We start from the raw sequence: 17419 nt of genomic DNA on the forward strand, positions 1-17419 counted from the left end.
TTTTTTTTTTTTGACTGCGAGTTTCATCTTTCAAAGCTTGGCTAGTTTTGAGTGATGCCGAAAAACCTCATTTACAGTGGCTTTTTGTTCTGTGCGGGTATTGTTCAGGCAGAAGTGGTTGTTTTCTTTTTGTCCTGGCATAGCTCAGAAGTGACTGCATAGTCTGAGCTCAAACTTTCTAAAAATACTTACCCTGAGGAGAGATCCAGCATGGCACTGTTCAGATCCAGAGATTAACGCCTTGGAAAGGTGCAGTGGTCTGAAAAAGAAGCCAGTGGCAGTGTCCTGCCAACTCTGGTCACCGTAAGCCCTGGAGATTCAACACGTGGCAGGCAGAGAGGATCTGCAGAGGGCTGTGGATCTCTGAGGCACCAGGGAAGTCCACCCAGTGCCTGCAGAACCAGCCCAAGGGAAATACTTCTGAGGAAAGGCTATATGGTGACTCAGAAGTCATAAGAGAAGCACTTCTTGCTGCTTGGGGAAGCAAGGCTGAACAATGAGCCTGCTTCACACCAGAGGTTGGTCTTCATAATCACATCCTCCTGCTGGAGTGTGAGATGGCTCTGGGGGAAGTGAGGATGACAGGCACTGAGCAGAGCAGAGATCAGACATATGACAAATTGCAGGAAAGCATATGGGAGCTCTTTTTTGTCCTGCCACTGGCTGACTGCAGGAAGCTTCCCAGGTGACAGCTTTAGCAGCTGCTGGGATAGGAGATCTTATTGTTCAGCACTCGTGTTTACAGCTGTGCCAGTTCTTGGCAGGAAGCTACAAGACAAAACCCCCACATTCCTCCTCCTTGCCTGCCAGGTCTGCTCTCAAGGGGCTGATCCTTCAGCCTAGCTATTTTCAGCTTAGCTCGCTACCTGAGGAGATCCAGCTTCCCCTTCCCAGCCAGGCTGGGTCCCATGGGCTTCATCCTAAAATCCTGGCAGGAGCATGGAAATTTTTCATAGAGCTCAGGCAAGATTCAAGATTGCTGCTGCTGTAACACCTACTACTGCATTTTTCATGCTAAACTGTGCAGTTTCCCAGCACTCCAACCCTCTTGTACCTGTCTGAACCTTGTTTAGTTCTCATTCCCCTTTCCCTGGCCTTGGGGTCAAGTTCTGTTCTCAATTTTTTTGGCAACTCTCAGGAGGAAGCACATTTGGGGTTTTCTTAATCTGTCTGGCATTGCACATGAAGGCAGAAGCTGGCAGCATCCTTGAGATGAAAGGATGCAGGAACACGAGGGACTCATCACTGCTGGTCTCACTGGAGCCTGTGGCACAGAAAGTGGCAGCATGTGGCCACGTCTGCAAGCAAACTCCTTAGGCTGCTGTCCTTTCGCTGTTCTGCTGCTCCCCCACAATGCTGTGCCTCCCTGTGACATTGTGTCCAGCCTGTGGTGGCCAGCAGCACATGACTGACTGACCCAAGGGCACTGTTCCCAGCCTCGTTTCTCCAGCTTGCAGCTGGGGTTATGATGGCTAAGTTCTGCCACTGTTACATCCCAAGCCCTGTTTCCCTCCCTCCTTTTTCCTTTCCTCCCTGGGGTTTTATACTGAGGCCAGGAATGATGGTCACGTCCCCTCCAAGGAATCAACAGGCTGTGGCATTTCCGTTGAGGGCGGAATCTGAGGCTGCTGGCAGCAAATCCCTCTGCCATGGAGCTGACAAGGCAAGGAGGCTGGTGTGTCACTGGCTCTGCTAAGGGGTGTCAGCCGGGGTTTTCCACGGACTGGATATGCCCGCTGTTGTAATCGCACCTGGAGAGTGCCTGGCTGCGGTTCAGCCCCTGCCACGCTTGCCTGCGCCTGTAATCTCCCAGGGTTTTGCGAAAGTGCCTGCAGCCCACGGTGGGGGAGCTGCGGGGAAGGCACAGTGCTCGGGTGATTCAGCCGGGGAGCCTCTGTCCTAGCTGAGTCAGGCCATATTCCAGCATCTCCCTGTCCTGCTGCTGGGGGCTATGTCTGCAAATTGCAGGAGCCTCACAAGCTGGGTCTCCTCAGCACTTCTGCCCCTTTGCCCCCCCAGCCCAGCATCCCAGCCAAAGCTGGCTCCGGTCGTGGCCGTTTCCTCTTTGTGGGACTGCTGTGCACAAACAGCTGCATCGTGTCAGCCCGGCGGGCTGCACTGCCCTGATAAATGACCCAGTTCCCGAGAGCAGGGACGGAACTGCCAGGGTACGGCTCCCTAGGCTGAGGGGAGGGCAGCAGATAGCCCAGCCATGCTTCGGGAACATCATGTTCCTCATCTCATCTGTCTCCCACCAGTATTGTGTCTCCCTGTGTCTTCTCTTGCCACACACACAGCAGCACAGGTAGCACCCAAGGTGTCTCAATCCATAACCCCTGCTTTGCAGAGAGCATGAATGGCAGCACCACTGTCACTTTGGAAAGCCATGGCCAATGCCTTGGAAAGAGTCTGCAGAGGCAGAGGATGAAGGAGGAGCAGCCTCTAGCTGTCACCCACGGGCACCTATCAGCAGCCCACCCACGAGCTTGGGCTGGCGACACTAGAAGATGAAATTCTGCCCTACAGGGTGTTCTCTTGCCCCATTTCTGCACCAGCCTGCGCTGGCTGTCCTTTCTCACACCAGAGTGGGGGGGGGGAAGGGACAGGAAGGCCCTCATTATCCAGGGCTTGCTAATTAGACGGGAATGTTATCTCCAGCCCAGATGTCAGCTCTGACCTCCTTCTAACCTTCTTCTAGAAATCAAAACAGACACAATTCTGCTTGTTTTAAAATAAGAAAAATAAGCCTTTGGGGTGAAGCAGGAAAACCTGGCCTTGGGGATACATCTGGGGTGGGAGGAAGGCACAGAACCAGATAAGCCTTGGTGAGGTTCTCCAGGCTGCCAAGCTGGGTGGGACTGGCCACCCTACCTTGGGCAGAGAACAAAGTCCCATGGCTCATGGTGGCTGTGCATGTATTTTGGGCCTTCTAATCAGCAGGAATGTTGGTGCAGACATAGCTTCATGTTCCAACACAACCCAGGGAATCCCAGTTGGGTCCTGTAGATCCAGATGTGGAGCTGATAGGAAAGAAAAGCTGAGTTTGTATTTCATCTCTTTGCCTTGCTTTTAGGATTTACAAAAGGGTGTCAAGAGGGGATGTTGATCCCTGGAACAAATTATTCCTTTCAAACCAAACCTGAATATCTTTTCCTCATGCCACCTAAGCAGTCCTTAAATTGGTTCAGAATAAAGGGAGCTGGGTGACATAAAAAGCTGGTGATTCTTGCCCTTGACTTGTAGTAAAACCTCGTTTTATTGCATTTCTGTAATGATTTTCTATAGCTGGGGACCAAACTTTGCCTGACTCTGATCTGGGTCAGACCTTTGAGCACCTCACCCTATGTTAACCCAGATTTACCTCTCCATTCTCCATAGCAAACTACATTGTTTCATTTCCTCTTCTTTGTAAGACTACAGCTCCAACCTGGAGATTAACACCATGGAGGTCTTTACCCAACAACCCTTTTCCTTCTGTGTCAGGCATCCAAGTACCCTGGGCTGCAGCACCAAAGCTCCTTATGACAGAGGCTTGGTGTAGTTCTTGCAGTAAAATGAAGAATGGATGTGGCCAGCTGAGAACCAGCACCTCAGGGCTTTCTTCTGCTGCTGCTGCCTTTGTAGCTTGGGGCAGTCAGTGGCCCAGCCTGGGCTCTACCCTGCCCAGTCCACCACCACAGTACCAAGACTTATGAAGAGCCCAGAAGGATTGCTCATTAAGCTACGATTCCAGCATTTCAAAAGGTGCTGCTGATTCACAGTTACACAACATTTTGCCTACCGTATCCCCAAGACAGCAAGCAGGCAAAAGTTTTGAGGTGTCCCCTTCACTTGATTCTAAACACCTGTTGGCCCCCTGAGTAATGGGTATTCTTTTTTATGCTTTGAAGGCTGTGCCTCATGCTTGTGACATCACAGCAGGGTTGTGTTGCCCTCTGGCAACATCACCAGAGCAGAAAATTATTTCTGTTGTCTTCCAGACCTGGTTACTGAATGGTACACCCTGTCTCTCTGAGCTTCAGGGTTACTGAAGTAGAGTAATAGCTGAGAAGTGAGTAATCAAGAAGCTACCTGACCAGATTTAAAACTGACTATAAACATCTTCTCCAACAATAATGGGAAGGAGGATTTGTGCCTGCTAGGGTGCACAGCTGCTGCAAGAGGACCGCGTACAGACGTCCCTGGGACTTGGCGTGGATGGCATTCATACAGCACACCTGTATGAAAGCTCTGCTTAAAAAAAACACCACAGCTACAGGGCCTTGAGTGATTTTGCACCCATTTTTATGACCTAAACTTCTGAGTCAATATTTACCTGAGAGGCACATGCACAGCTGCCCTATGATGCTGTGTACACACAAGGACAAACACCGATGCTGTGCATGCACACCCCAACACTCACACTCAAAGACTCGAGCTTCTACAAGCAGGCAGACACCTCCTCTTCCTCCTCAGGCTGCTTCAGGATGGTCCTTCACCTTTGCTAGAGGAAAACTGGAGTAACTCCAAGGCAGAAGTATGAAACTGCCCAAGGGAACTGGACCATCTGACACACAGGCAGGGTCTGAGGGAGCTGGGTTGGTTTGCAAAGGGACAAGAAAGCTCATAAGGGGGACTATCTAACCACTGACTTCTACTGCCCAAATGAGGGTCATGTGGAAGGTAAAGCCACATTGCCAGACATGCTCAGTGGAAGGACAAGAGGGAAAAGATGGTGGATTTGCTATCCTCTGAGTTTTTCAAATCCCAGTTGGATGTCGCCCCAAGCACCCTGATCTAACTTTAAGGCTGGTCCTGCCTCAAGCAGATGGTTGAGCTGGAGACCTCCAAAATGACCTCTTACACTAAATGATGCTGTGATTTTAGTAATGGTACATTATTGAGAGTAGACATATTTGATAGTAGATATTCTTTAATTCAGATACTGATTGCCACTGCTGGTATGTGGGATGCTTAACACCTGTGATCAGCCACACAACTGAATTCAATTCATTCACAACAGCCCTGAAAAGGAGGCTTTCTGGCCTTGAATAAACTTTAATTCCCTCATAGTTTTTGAGTAGCTTGTGGGTCTGGCAGCTCATGACTGTGCATTTTCAGCACCTCCATAGCAAGCACGTAGTCAAATGTACCAAAGAAATTATCAAACTGGAAACATCTGTCTTTCTTTTGATTCAGGGTTGTTTCCAGCTGAATCAGCTGGCTGTCATCTGAGACTGGTAGTGGGAGTGTGAAGATCAGAGGAGGGAAGGGAACAGCCCTTGTTATGGGACTGCTCAGACTTTGGTTGGCTTCACACAGTCATCAAACCCCAACCCTTGAGAGGCTGAGGAGAACATGATGTTCCACCTTTGCAGGTTAATCTATCCATGTTGCTCATCCCAGGGCAAAGTGTGCACAGCTCCTCTTTCTTGAGAAAGAGAAAGCTGATTAAGGGTGGCTGTGTGGTAGGCTTAGGAGAAGGCATCTCCTGAAATCACTACTATCTGTAGACCACTCTCACAGCTTCTGCTCCTCTCTTAAAATATGTGGTGTGAGATTTATAACAATTCAGTGTGTGGTAGGGAAGGTCGTTACATCTGGCACTTCTGCAAATGGGTGTCAGAGAACTGCTAAGTCCACGTCGGAGCATCTATTCCAGGCATTTCTGCAAGTCAGATACAGCCCAAATTATGAGAAGTATATCGTAGAGGAAGCTCTTAGTGCCTGTTTCCTCTCATAACACAGAGATAACTGCCTCCTGCAGTACTAAATATGACTGGATTTGGTGAAGGCTGCTGAGGCCTGGCTTTGTCAGTGTGTGCTTTGCCCTCTGGAACACCAGCCTTCTACAGCTCCCAAGTGACATGGCTAACCCTTGCCTCCTGCTCCTTCCAAATCACACCAGTACTCACAGAGGGAGGTCAATGCTGTAACATTTTATTTTTTTTCTTCCCCCCCCCCGGGAGAAATTGAACACACCAAAGTGATAGCTATGGGCTGGTAGAAGGCTAAAAAAATAAAGTTACAGCCTGAATCCCCACTCACCATACCCTCCTCCCCATCCCAGGCAACATATGCATGTGGCTTAACTTTTCATGTCCTTGGTTTAATGAACTCGTGTCAGGAATTTCATGTGCATAGCAACCTTATCTGATGACAGTGACATTTTTAGCATGTTTATGTTCAGTTTTATTTGCAAACTGTTTCCAGCATAGTTCAGCTGGGTGGATTGGACAGGGCTGCAATGTGTAAGAACCCAACACACATAATGGAAGCTCAGCCAGAGTTACTGGGGGCTCTGAAGCACATCCATGGGCAAAAGGATCTGCAACTGAGTTTGTGCACCAGCTTTTCCAGCTGCAGCCTTTCACACACTCGCTTGTATCCAACAAGAAACGCTGGAGGGGGGGGGGGGGGCATGGGGAGGATTGTTTGTTTTTTCTTTCTTTTTTCTTCCGGTTCTCAGTACTGTCACAACCAGATGAGAATATGTTTCCCACGTCAGCTGTGGAGGCACTCTCCAACCCACTGCTCCCTGATACCCAGAACATTACAAAAGCAGACGTCTCTGCTTCACCACAGCTCCAGCTAGTAGGAGGTATGGGGGAGAAGGGGAGGGGAGCCGAGGCGTTTTGTAGTTTGAAATTTGAACAGCTGGATTCAGCAAGGGTTCCCAGGGTTTTTCCCGGCAAAGAGGTCAGCGGCTTAGGCAGGCAGATAGCCTGGGAGCAAACATCAGGAGTGCCCCTGGAGGCTCCACCTCCGCAGCTCTGCCCCGAGTGAAGAGCTCTTGCCCTTATAAGGCTGCGGTTGTCACAAGGAAAAAGCCATAAATAGTTGTATCATTGTTACCTGCCTGAGCTCTTCCTGCCTGCAGCTCCCAGAGCTCCCCTCCCCACTCCGGCTCCAGAAAGGGTGTTTCCCATGTCTCTGAACATGGATGTGCAAGTCCAGGTCATGAGGTCCAGTTTCTCCAGGTGCTCTGCCCTGCACAACTCCTTGCCTTGGCCTTTACAGAAAGCTTCCTGCCTGGGACTGTACAATTGCTTTACAAAGTGCTGCAGGAGACGGGCTGTGGTCCACCCATCTGTGTGTCTTTCTTCAGCAGCTCATGGGCCACAAGTTTCCTTGGTTTGAGGGGTGTCGCTTTCATTCTTCAATTTTGTATGAACAGGGTAAGGTGTGGGATGATAATGCAAAACAGTAGATCAGGGCAAAATAAGACACTTAGCAAAAATGGCAAGCAGTCCTATGTTTCTGTTTGCTTCTTTTCCAGCATGCGAGATCCATACCTAAATGCAGAGAAGATCTTGATGTCTCTTGGAAGGAGATCATGATGAGTAAGATACTGTGGGCTGAGCAGCAACAAAGTGTCTTAGACCAGCAATCAGAAGACCTGGTCTATCTGTGAGACAATTACTTGCCTGTTTCCTGATGTGATTGAGTTTTACCCCTTCCCCCTTCTCTAATTACTTTTCTTTGAGTAATGAAGCAATTCATTGTCGGTGCATATTTTAAACACTGACTCTCTTGGTTCCTGTCTTAGACCCAGCACAGGCTTCCCAAAAGTTTCCTGTGGGCCCCAGCTACAGCAGTTTAAACATTTTCCATCCTACGTGCAGTAGCTCTGTGCTGCCATGGGGTCCTCGGTTCCCTGGCTGCCTGGTCAGTCAGGGTAGTACCTGTACATACTTCCTGCCTGGAACCTGCTGCAGGCATTGAGGCCACTCTGCCTTTCTTCACTTCTGATCATGCTCTCACACTTGAGTTTTCCTGGTCTGTCTGAGCTTGAAAGCTCCTTGGGGAAAGCAGCAGGAGCTGATCTTAGCTTCAGAATAAGCTTGTGCTACTGCAACACAGAAAGGAAGAGTGGTTTGATGTGCATCAATAAAGACCAGAATGCCTGTCTTCATTAGATTATCTTCAGACTCTTCCAGAGGAGAGGCAAGTTCCCATAAGAACTGCTGTGCTTGGGAAGCTGCCATTAAGAATTACAACTTTTCCCCTAGACAGTCTTTACCAGGTGTGCTGGCAGGATGGGATAGGCTGTCTCCACGGGGAATGTAGCTACTATTTCCCCAGTCCCACATAAATGTTACTCCCCTGCATTCTGGGAAGCTCCTTGGACACAAAGGCAACTTTGAATATCTAGTGCCTTCTATGTTGTAAAGGTGTTGGGCAAACAGCACTATTGGAGGCAACAAGAGAAGTGTGATGCTGACCGGAGACTGAATCATAACATGCTTCTCCCAATACCATGGATTCACATGCCTTGCTCGACCTTTCTCCAGAAGTTAAACAGAAAACAAGATTAGAGAGCAGTAGTGTGAAAGCTTTCATGCTAACAGGGTGGAAAATGTTTGGTGTTAAGATGTCAGTCATCCATATAGTACAGTTTTCCGTCATCGTCATCGCCTCTCTTTGAGGCAGAAGGCCAGCCCCGGGCCCCTGGAGTTTGCTCCTTCCCTCGGCAGGAGGCGGAGGGAGGAGGAGGTGGTCCCAGTGCCTGGGTGGCTGGCGCTGCCCTGGGGACAGCTCGGTGCCAGTGGGTGAGGTCACCACCATCAGGGAGGAGGGCAGGGGCCGCTCCCTTCCCAGCTGTTGTCTGAGCACATGCTGAGCAGCCAGCCAGGACACCGGCAGGCAAGGAGCTGGCTGGAGAAATTGCAGCCATTCTCACTTTCCTCCCTTTCCTCCTCCTGCAGGGGCGAGGGTAGCAATCATTTCAGGGCACACAAATCCCCATCACATTCTTTCACATCCCTAGGTATTTACACGCAGAGGTCACTTCCAGGAGACTATAATCTACATTTTCAGTTTTATAGGGGACTTTACATTGAACTTAAAAGATCTTAGTCTCCTGTATCCTGAAGAAGCACAAAAAAATATGCATCTCCAAGTGCTTCTCATTATAGTGGTATTTTTCCTCCTGCTTTACTTATTTGCCTGCTTGAGTTTAGTTTGGTTTTTTACTTCTTTTCCTTGCTAATTAGAAGACTAATTTTAGAAATTAGTCTTGTCCACTCTGGAAACCTAGTAGAAAATTAGTAAAAATGCAATAGCAAGAAAATGAAAGCAAGCCTGGGGTAAGGTAATTGTTTATAACTGAGGGGTTTTGTTAACTCCTGTGCCTAATTAACACACTACAAAGGGGAGCCTTTGTTGAAACTTCCACACCCTGCTTTCTCAATTAAGGTACAAGAGAGATCATCATAAAGAGCTTGGAGACAGCTGGTATATCCCCTAGCAAAGCTAAGCCTGATTTAGCATTCCTTAAACTAAAAAAAAAAAATTTAAAGAAAATCCTCAAAACCCAACAATAGAGAACATACACATATCCTCTTTCTCTTTCTGCATATGATTCTTTTTCTCCATAGTAGTGCAGAGCTCTTTCTCATTAGTTCCTGGTAGAAATAAAAAAACCCTTAAATTATGATCCTCATTGCTGATGTGTTTTTAGCCCACAGGAAAAATGGGCTGTGGTGATTATTTTCAGGGTTATGATGGTTGGTTGAAGAAACTTTGCAGGAAAGCTGAATCATTGAGTGAGCATCTTGTTTTCATCTTTTTTTTATTTTGCTATCCCACATCTAAGGGCCGGCTTATGAAAATTCAAAAGGCTTTTATACACGTACATTCCTCTATAAAGAGTCAAAGAATTACAGGCCTCTACAGTGTCTCGCAATTAGCTGCAAACTTAGGTACAGGGGTGTGTTTCAAGTTCAGTGTTAGATGCAGCTGTAATTGGGAGAGTGGTAGAGCAGTAAGAGGCTTAAGGATGGTTTAACTTTATGTACAAACAGAAAAGTCAAGGAGGGAGAGGACAGCATTTACCACAGGTTAAATGACTTTTCCCATTAGGTAGAAGAGTGCAGTGCTACTTTATTTTGTGCTTTAGGTCTGTGTCATGCTTGTGTTTATAACTCGAAGTCCAAATAATATTAATAATATTCTCTTCCACAGAAAACTTTTAACCTCCTTTTCTTTTTTCTTGTTTTTTTCCTTCCCTAGGACCAGTGCAAGAAGGCAGCAGTGCTTGCAGTACTCCTTACACCTTGGCCTAACACAAGTTGCTACCTTACGTGAAGGAACTCCAGAAGTCCCTCAGCACCTCTTTCCTGTGGCTTTGATTCCTCTAACACTTTCCTGTCTCTTGGTATCTGAGAAATTTCAGAGCAGGTGCTAGCCTGGGAAGCTAAATGAGTTATTGATTTTTTGACCGGAATCAGTGTGTCATAAAAATGCACAGGATGCCCAGTGAGTTACTTTCTTTGTTCCAGAGTAATCCCAGGAAAAGATGATCTGATAAATGGGAGAGAAGGGTGACTGTGTTAAATGGAGCTCATCTTCACCTCATCTGAAAGGAGGCTTCCCACAGTGATGACACCTCATGTGTCTGTGCTGGCAATTTCTCACATCCTGCAAAGCTGATGTCTCAGGAAATCCTGGTGAATTTTCTGCTTTCTGTGTCAGCCCTGACAGTTCACTCTTGTGATCCATCCCCCTGACCCAAACGTAGGACTGAGAAGAAGGGTAATACACAAATCTTTGTACCCAGCTTCCTGCACTGGTACATACGTTCCCTCAAAGGCAGAGCAGACCAGCAAAGCTGTACAGAACAGTCCATGCTCACAGTAGGAAGCTGGAGGAGCTGGGAGAATTGAGGAGGCTCTCATGGGAGCAGGAAAAAAAGTCCTAAATGTGGGAGGGAATCTTGGCAGAAATGAAAGGGGGGTTGTTGAGCAAAGCATGCACTGGCTCCAGATGCACAGAGCTTGCAATATGTTATGCTGAGAATCTGTGGGTGTGTTTATAAGACCTGCCACTGACTTGCAAGCACAAAGGATGTAGCCTCCTCTTATCAGAAAAATGTGGGCTTCAGCCTTGCAGAAGAGGTAGAATGAATGTTCAAGTAACTTCCCATTGGGTCTTCTTTCTGGTTCTAGCCCAACAGAATGTTCCCAAAGTTTGGTTTTGACTGCACCAGCTTTGGTTTCTAGCAGACAAAAGTGGTGTCTTTAATTGGGGCAGGCTATAAATGAGTTAGTTCCCCTGCAGTTCCCACAACAAAGTTACAGTGGGAATCTGGATGACTTTCTACAACACTGGAAAAATCCCTTGCTCTTAACATCTCTTGGGCATACTAGAGAATTTCAAGCTAGTTTCACTTCGTCCTCAGCCAGCTTCCTGAAATGAGAACCACAGGGCCACTTCATTTGAACAAATATTTGGCCTTGATTACTGTAGCAGGCTGAGCCCAAAAACAAACAGTGGACATGGGATAAACTGAGAGGCACCATTAGTGGAGAAGAATCTCACACAGTAACCTCAGGAAAGGCAGCAAGCTGGAAGCAGGGGTGCTTTCTTGGTTTTTTGTAAGGACGGTGTTAAAAAAGGAGGGACTGAATTCATCCTAGTAGAGGAAGAGGGAAGTGAACATTCTGCTAGATGTCTTTTGTTTAGAGGTCCATTAAAGGTGACTAATGCTGAAAAGCAATTAAAACAATGAATAAATTTTTTTAAAGTAGTTAAATGCTGTCACTCTTATGTGTTCTCTAAAGCAAGTCCTGTTTTTGTTATAGCACAATCACTCTGCTACTGAATTCTTGGTTCTGTGAAAACATGGCTTAGCCTGAGACCTACAGAAGGAAAATAGAAGCAAAGGTGGCAGAAAGCTCTCGACAGCCCTACCTTATCAGAGTGAATTCAGCAGTGTTTAGATGGATTTGTCAGTCTCTTTAAAGTGTATTTTCCTTATCAGTACCTCACCCAATCCTAGCTTGTCATAAGCATGACAGGTGCAGTGTGACAGAGGGGCAGGGGCAGGATGCTATTCTCCTTTCAACTTATCCTCTCCTAAAAGGAATGCCCCCAAGCCCTTCTGAACTCAGGAATCTGAAGCATTTCTTACCCCCTCTGAGAAAGAGAGAAGGAAAAGGAGGTATTTGAGATGTTAATAAAGGCTCCTTAGCAATTGTTGAACCAGGGAGCTGTGGGGCCAGGGCAGACAAGCCTAAAATTTTGTACTTGCTGAAGTATCACTGAAGGAACTAAGGTGTAACAGATGGTGTGAAAATGATTGTTTTTTTCAGAAAAAAACTCAAGCTAAAAAGCAACAAAACAAAAACCCAAACAAACAAAAAACCCAGTTGCTTTGCTTTTTTTTAAGGCAGGTAACAGGATGTTTTCTGCTGGCATTTTGGACAAGTCTGGGTAGGCCCAAGGCAGGAAACTCAGATTCCAAATCTGAGTTTTGGGACAAAGATTCTTTTGCTGGATAGCTTGTTGGCCCTTTTGTATACTGATGTCAGATGCTAGCTTTTCTGAATTTAAAGCTGAATAGAACATAGTGAGCAGCAAAAGAACAGGGCTAGAGGAAACACAGTTTGGAAGAAGGTATAATGAACTAAAAAAGGTCTGTTGCTTAGCACTGTGGTTCCATTTAAATGGCAGATGTACCTCTTGGATGTAAAGAGCTCTGGGCCATTATTCTTAGTATGTCCGATCAGGAATGTGGTGTCTGTAACCCTGCCAAATGGAGTTGTAATCTCATCTCATGGACTGGAGGAACTCACAAGCTCCAAGAAGACTTTTCCTTTCCCTCAGACAGAAGTTTTTTTATCTAGGTGTGTTTCTGAGGATGTTTCATGACTTCAGCCAGAGCCCAGTTGTTTGATAATCTGCCTCCCCAATAGGGTCCTTTCTAAAGGATGGTGTCATTTGCATTTTATTGAAAGAAGGCACTCTGGCATGTGACAAATATACTTAGTGCAGTACAGAGATAGAGAAGTGTGCTTCTGAATGGTATAGCAAATGACCAGAGATGCTGTATGTAAATGGCTTGCTTTTCAGCAGCAGATCTTGTCATTAATGTATTGAGAAAGTAAAAATATGTTCCTCTTTTTTTTACTAAAGTTGAAGCAAGAGCTACAATGAGAGAGCAGGAGTTCAGCAGGTTGCTCACACAGAACCGTGTGGGTGGAGGTGAAAAATAGCATTATTGTTTTAAATGCTAGAGTATGCCAGGTACAGCTTTTCCCTTCCTCCCCTGTTGTGGAGTGCAGATAAATTCCCTTCCTAAATTTTCTCCATTAGCAAAGTCAATTTAAAAGACTCCCATCACAGTGCTTCAGTTTAATCCCCTCAGTTGTGCTGATGTGTCTCTCTGAGGGCCTATAAACTAGATCAGTGAACTGATCTTTTTTTCTTGACCTGCTTTTTTTAGCTGTTCTTCAGTGATCCAGTGTATAATATGACTTTTTAAACATCTTCACCATCACTGCTGGACCAGTGGAAAGTTGTGTCACAGCACTAAAACCAAGTGTCTAATGGTAGAATAGACAACATCTTAAACCAGTTTTGCTGATGAAGAGGGTATGATGAAATTGCACCTTCACATACGAAAGTGAGCCAATTAAGCCTTACTTTTTCTACAGCCATGCCAGAAGCTGGGTAGCTCTGCTAAGATTAACATCGTTCTGTAGAAAAAGGACTCCTCTCCTAACATCTGCTCCTGGCTGCTTCTGAAACAGGTTACCCGGGACACATTTCACTTGTTCTCTGACACACACACCCCTCCCACCCCTCAGGGGAAACATCACTTGCTTTCACTGCTTCCACACCTCCTAAGATGGCTTTCCACCTTTCACACTCTCACAGTTTGGATGTGGTATTTGGTTTGGGAGCAGAACAATGAAAAATTGGTATTAGGGGAAAAGGAAGTTATGTGCTAATAGGTGGTGCTTAAATTGCAGACAAATTTCAGGTTGCTCAGAGGCACAAAGTCCGCAGACCTACGTGACTTTCTTCTAAAGACCCGCCTCCAAAGAGGCAGTTCCTTTTGCTACAATACCTGAAAATGCTTCAGGTTCTCATCTGCATTTATAGCTGCTGCTTTGTATGGGTGTATCTATTAAAGCCACTTCAGAGCTGCTTCTCTAAAGAAATTCTAATTATGAATCTGCACTGAAACAACTAAGGTTTCAAGGTTTTGCAAAAGCAGACCTCAGGCTTCTTAGCAACACCAGATTGTGACATTCTCCAGATTCGTACATGTGCGGTTTCTGTCTAAAGACACTGTGGTTAGAGTTTAGCAATGTGACTCCTCCGATGGAGTAAACACCTTTTTGCCTCTGTCACTCTTCTTGTTTCACTCTCTCCAGCTTGTCAGTAAGAAACTAGTTTTGGGAGAGGTTTTTTTTCTGCCCCCCAAAGCATTGAAAATTATTCACCAAAATTAATTTTGCCACTTTTATCTATTTGTCAGATACAAAAATCAAATGTCCCTGCATTTATTGCTGATTGATGAAGTGCAGGCTTCTCCCAGGGCTTGCTGTTTGCCCACAAATTTAAACAAAGTTCGTTTGCAACAAACTTAAGACCAAACTGGTTTTGGATTAGACCAGTGTAGGGAAAAACACTGTAATTCAGCAGTGGCCCTTTGTCTGGTGTAAAGGCTGGCAAATTGAAGAAGTATCTCTGGATGCTTGCTGCTTCATAGATTTGTTTCCCTCTGGAAATACTATGATTTATTAATTTATTCCCATCAAACTGGTAAATGTTTGCTATTAAGATGTTTTCCAGAATTCAGCAACCATTACATGTTTGCTCTTCCAAATGGTGCTGGCTTGCAAACACTGGTGTAAAATGTGAGGGAAATTGATTGCAAAGATACACATAAATATCATGTGCATTTGCAGAAAGTAACATGTATAAAATCAGTCTGATAGCTCTTTTAGTCACACTTGTTTTTCTCTGAGGTGTGTCCCCTTTCCTGGGTAACTTCCTGCCAACAAAAGCCTGTTGCACGTTTTTTCAAGGTAATCAAGCTACAAAAAACAGACATTTAAAACCTGACTTGCCTCAAGTATGGCACATCTACAAATCTTACCATGAGGGAAACACACAGAGTCTTCTATAGAGATGGGATACACTTTTTGTGAAGGGGAAGAACAGTGTAAACTTGCACCAATCTGTTCTGAACTCAGTTTTGATGCTTTACTGCTGAAGCCATCAAGAAAGTTTTGATATCAATTAAACAGGAGTGTGACCGAGTTCTTAAATTTATATTTGAAAAAAAGAAAAAAAGGAAAAAAAAGCACCAAACCATAAGAAGGCAGTCTAGTCTGACCTTAGCCTTAAATCTGAGCATCAGGAAGAGCAGAGCAAATATACAAGTGTGAGAGTCAGAGAAGAGTAAAAAAAATAAATTACTAATATTATATACTCTTCAAAAATGACTTTGTGACAGTCTTTTTATGTCTGCATTTCATTCGCCCAGTCATTATCTTTTACTTCCAACATAACTACTGCTGTCAGTTCATATTGCCTTTTGTACTTGCTTTCCTAGCTAAGATCTGCTACTTTTCCTCCTTTAAAAGCTCTGTTTAGACTTGATACTGACTACTTTCCTTTGCTTACCTTTCCTTTCTCCACCACTTGGCTAATGATGCAGCTTCTCATGTTCTTCAGAAGCTTTTGACGTATTTGGTTACCTCCACTATTTTCATTCTGCTGCATTTTTGTGGGAGCACTTAAAACTCTCTTGTTCAGTCAGTAAATATCTGTTCCATATGTTGGTCACTTGTTTTCATGGCTCAGTATGAGCCACTGGATTGTTTGACCATAGAATCATGGAATGGTTTGGGTTGGAAGGGACATTAAAGATCAGGCAGTTTCGATGCTCCTGACATGGGCAGGGACACCTTCCACTACACCAGGTTACTCAGAACTCCATCCATGAATGCTTCCAGGGATGGGGCAGCTACAACTTCTCTGGGCAACTTATGCCAGTGCCTCATAACCCTCACAGTAAATCCAAAGGCATCTGGTTATGTAGGGAGCTGTCTGTCATAATTCCAAGTTCCTTTCATTTTCTGCCTTGAATTACAAGTGAAGACCTACCCTGTATATTCCCTTCTCACTGCCAAATTAAATTCTTGTTTATATTTTGCATCTGTATTTACATTTCTCACTTCTGCCTCTGACAGTGACACCTCTCTGTCCCTGATACTCACTGTAGAACCTTTCAGTGATTTCTCCATCTTGTGTGTCTTGAGATAAAAATATCTAGGATTGTTTCCAAACTGCTGCAGTGAATCTTTCTAAGCCTCAGACAAGAAATGCTTACTTTAGATACTTCTTCATTAATATCCCTCTTTATTCAAGCCTCTTTAACTTCATTTACCTCTTCTACTTGGAGCTTTGGTACTGCCACCAGTAAACTTTACCTTGCATTTTCTGTCACTGGCACCTACATCTGCAAATGTGCCCTCCTTGTACAAAGTAGGAAGTCATAAAGGGAAGGAGCCTTGTATATCTATATGCTCATAAAGTGTGCAGTAAACCTTATCTGCATGTCTAGATCTGACACATGGATTTACGTACACTCTACTCTTTTTCAGGACTTTGGTCTTGCGTCCTGGCTATTGCTTCCTCCTTTAACTCATCCTGAAGTCACAGTAAATATAAGGAGGAAGAATTCCACCACCTTTGTCTTTTCACACCTCAATGTTTCAGCGTGCCTTTTAAAGTATGTTTTGGGCCTCTGTGAGCATGTGCACTAGCTGTTCCAAACACTTCAGCAGCATCAGGGGCTGCTTATGCCTGTGCTTCTGCCTGCCTCAGTTTTGTTCCTTAAGAGTCTAGAGAAAGGAAACAAAGCTGGGTGAAGGGTCTGGAGCAAAAAGTCTTATGGGAAGCCGAGGAACCTGTGATTGTTGAGCCTGGAGAAAAGGAGAGCCAGGGGACACCCTTATCCCTCTCTACAAGTGCCTGAAAGGAGGCTTTAGCCAGGTGGGCGTCGGTCTCTTCTCCCAGGTAACCAGCGGAAGTGTGAGAGAACTCAATGGCCTCAAGCTGAGCCAGGCTGGACATCAGAAGCGATTTCTTCTGAGAAAGTGATTAGGCATTGGGATGGGCCGCCCCATGGAGGTGGTGGGGTCACTGTCCCTGGAGGTATTTAAGCAAAGACTGGACGTGGCACTCAGTGCCATAGTGTGATTGACACGGTGGTGTTCGGTCATAGGTTGGACTCGATGATCTCAGAGATCTTTTCCAACCTGATTCTGTGAAACTTAATTCTGACTGGCATCCTCCTGTCCCAGGTATTTTGCCCTACAATAAGGCTGAGTCGGAACCTCTTGACAGGAGCATCCCCCCACTGCCAACCCCCATCCCCGAGGACTTCTGGCACGGCCTCCGGCGGCGGGGCCGCAGCTCATCGCTCCGCTGACCCCCATGCCCTGTTCCCGGCCCCGGCCGCACCCGCTGCCCTCATGAGCACCCAAGGCCGGAGCGGGCCGCCGGTACCCGCCCGCCGCGGGGCATTGTGGGGCTAGCGCGGCGTGGGGCGTTGTGGGGCCAGCTCGGCCGGGCTCGACCCGGGCGGATCGGAGCGGAGGAACCCTCTCCGATCCCGCAGCCGGCGGGGTGGAGC

This window comes from Parus major, chromosome 1A, assembly GCF_001522545.3.
Source record: "Parus major isolate Abel chromosome 1A, Parus_major1.1, whole genome shotgun sequence".
Classification (NCBI taxonomy): domain Eukaryota; kingdom Metazoa; phylum Chordata; class Aves; order Passeriformes; family Paridae; genus Parus; species Parus major.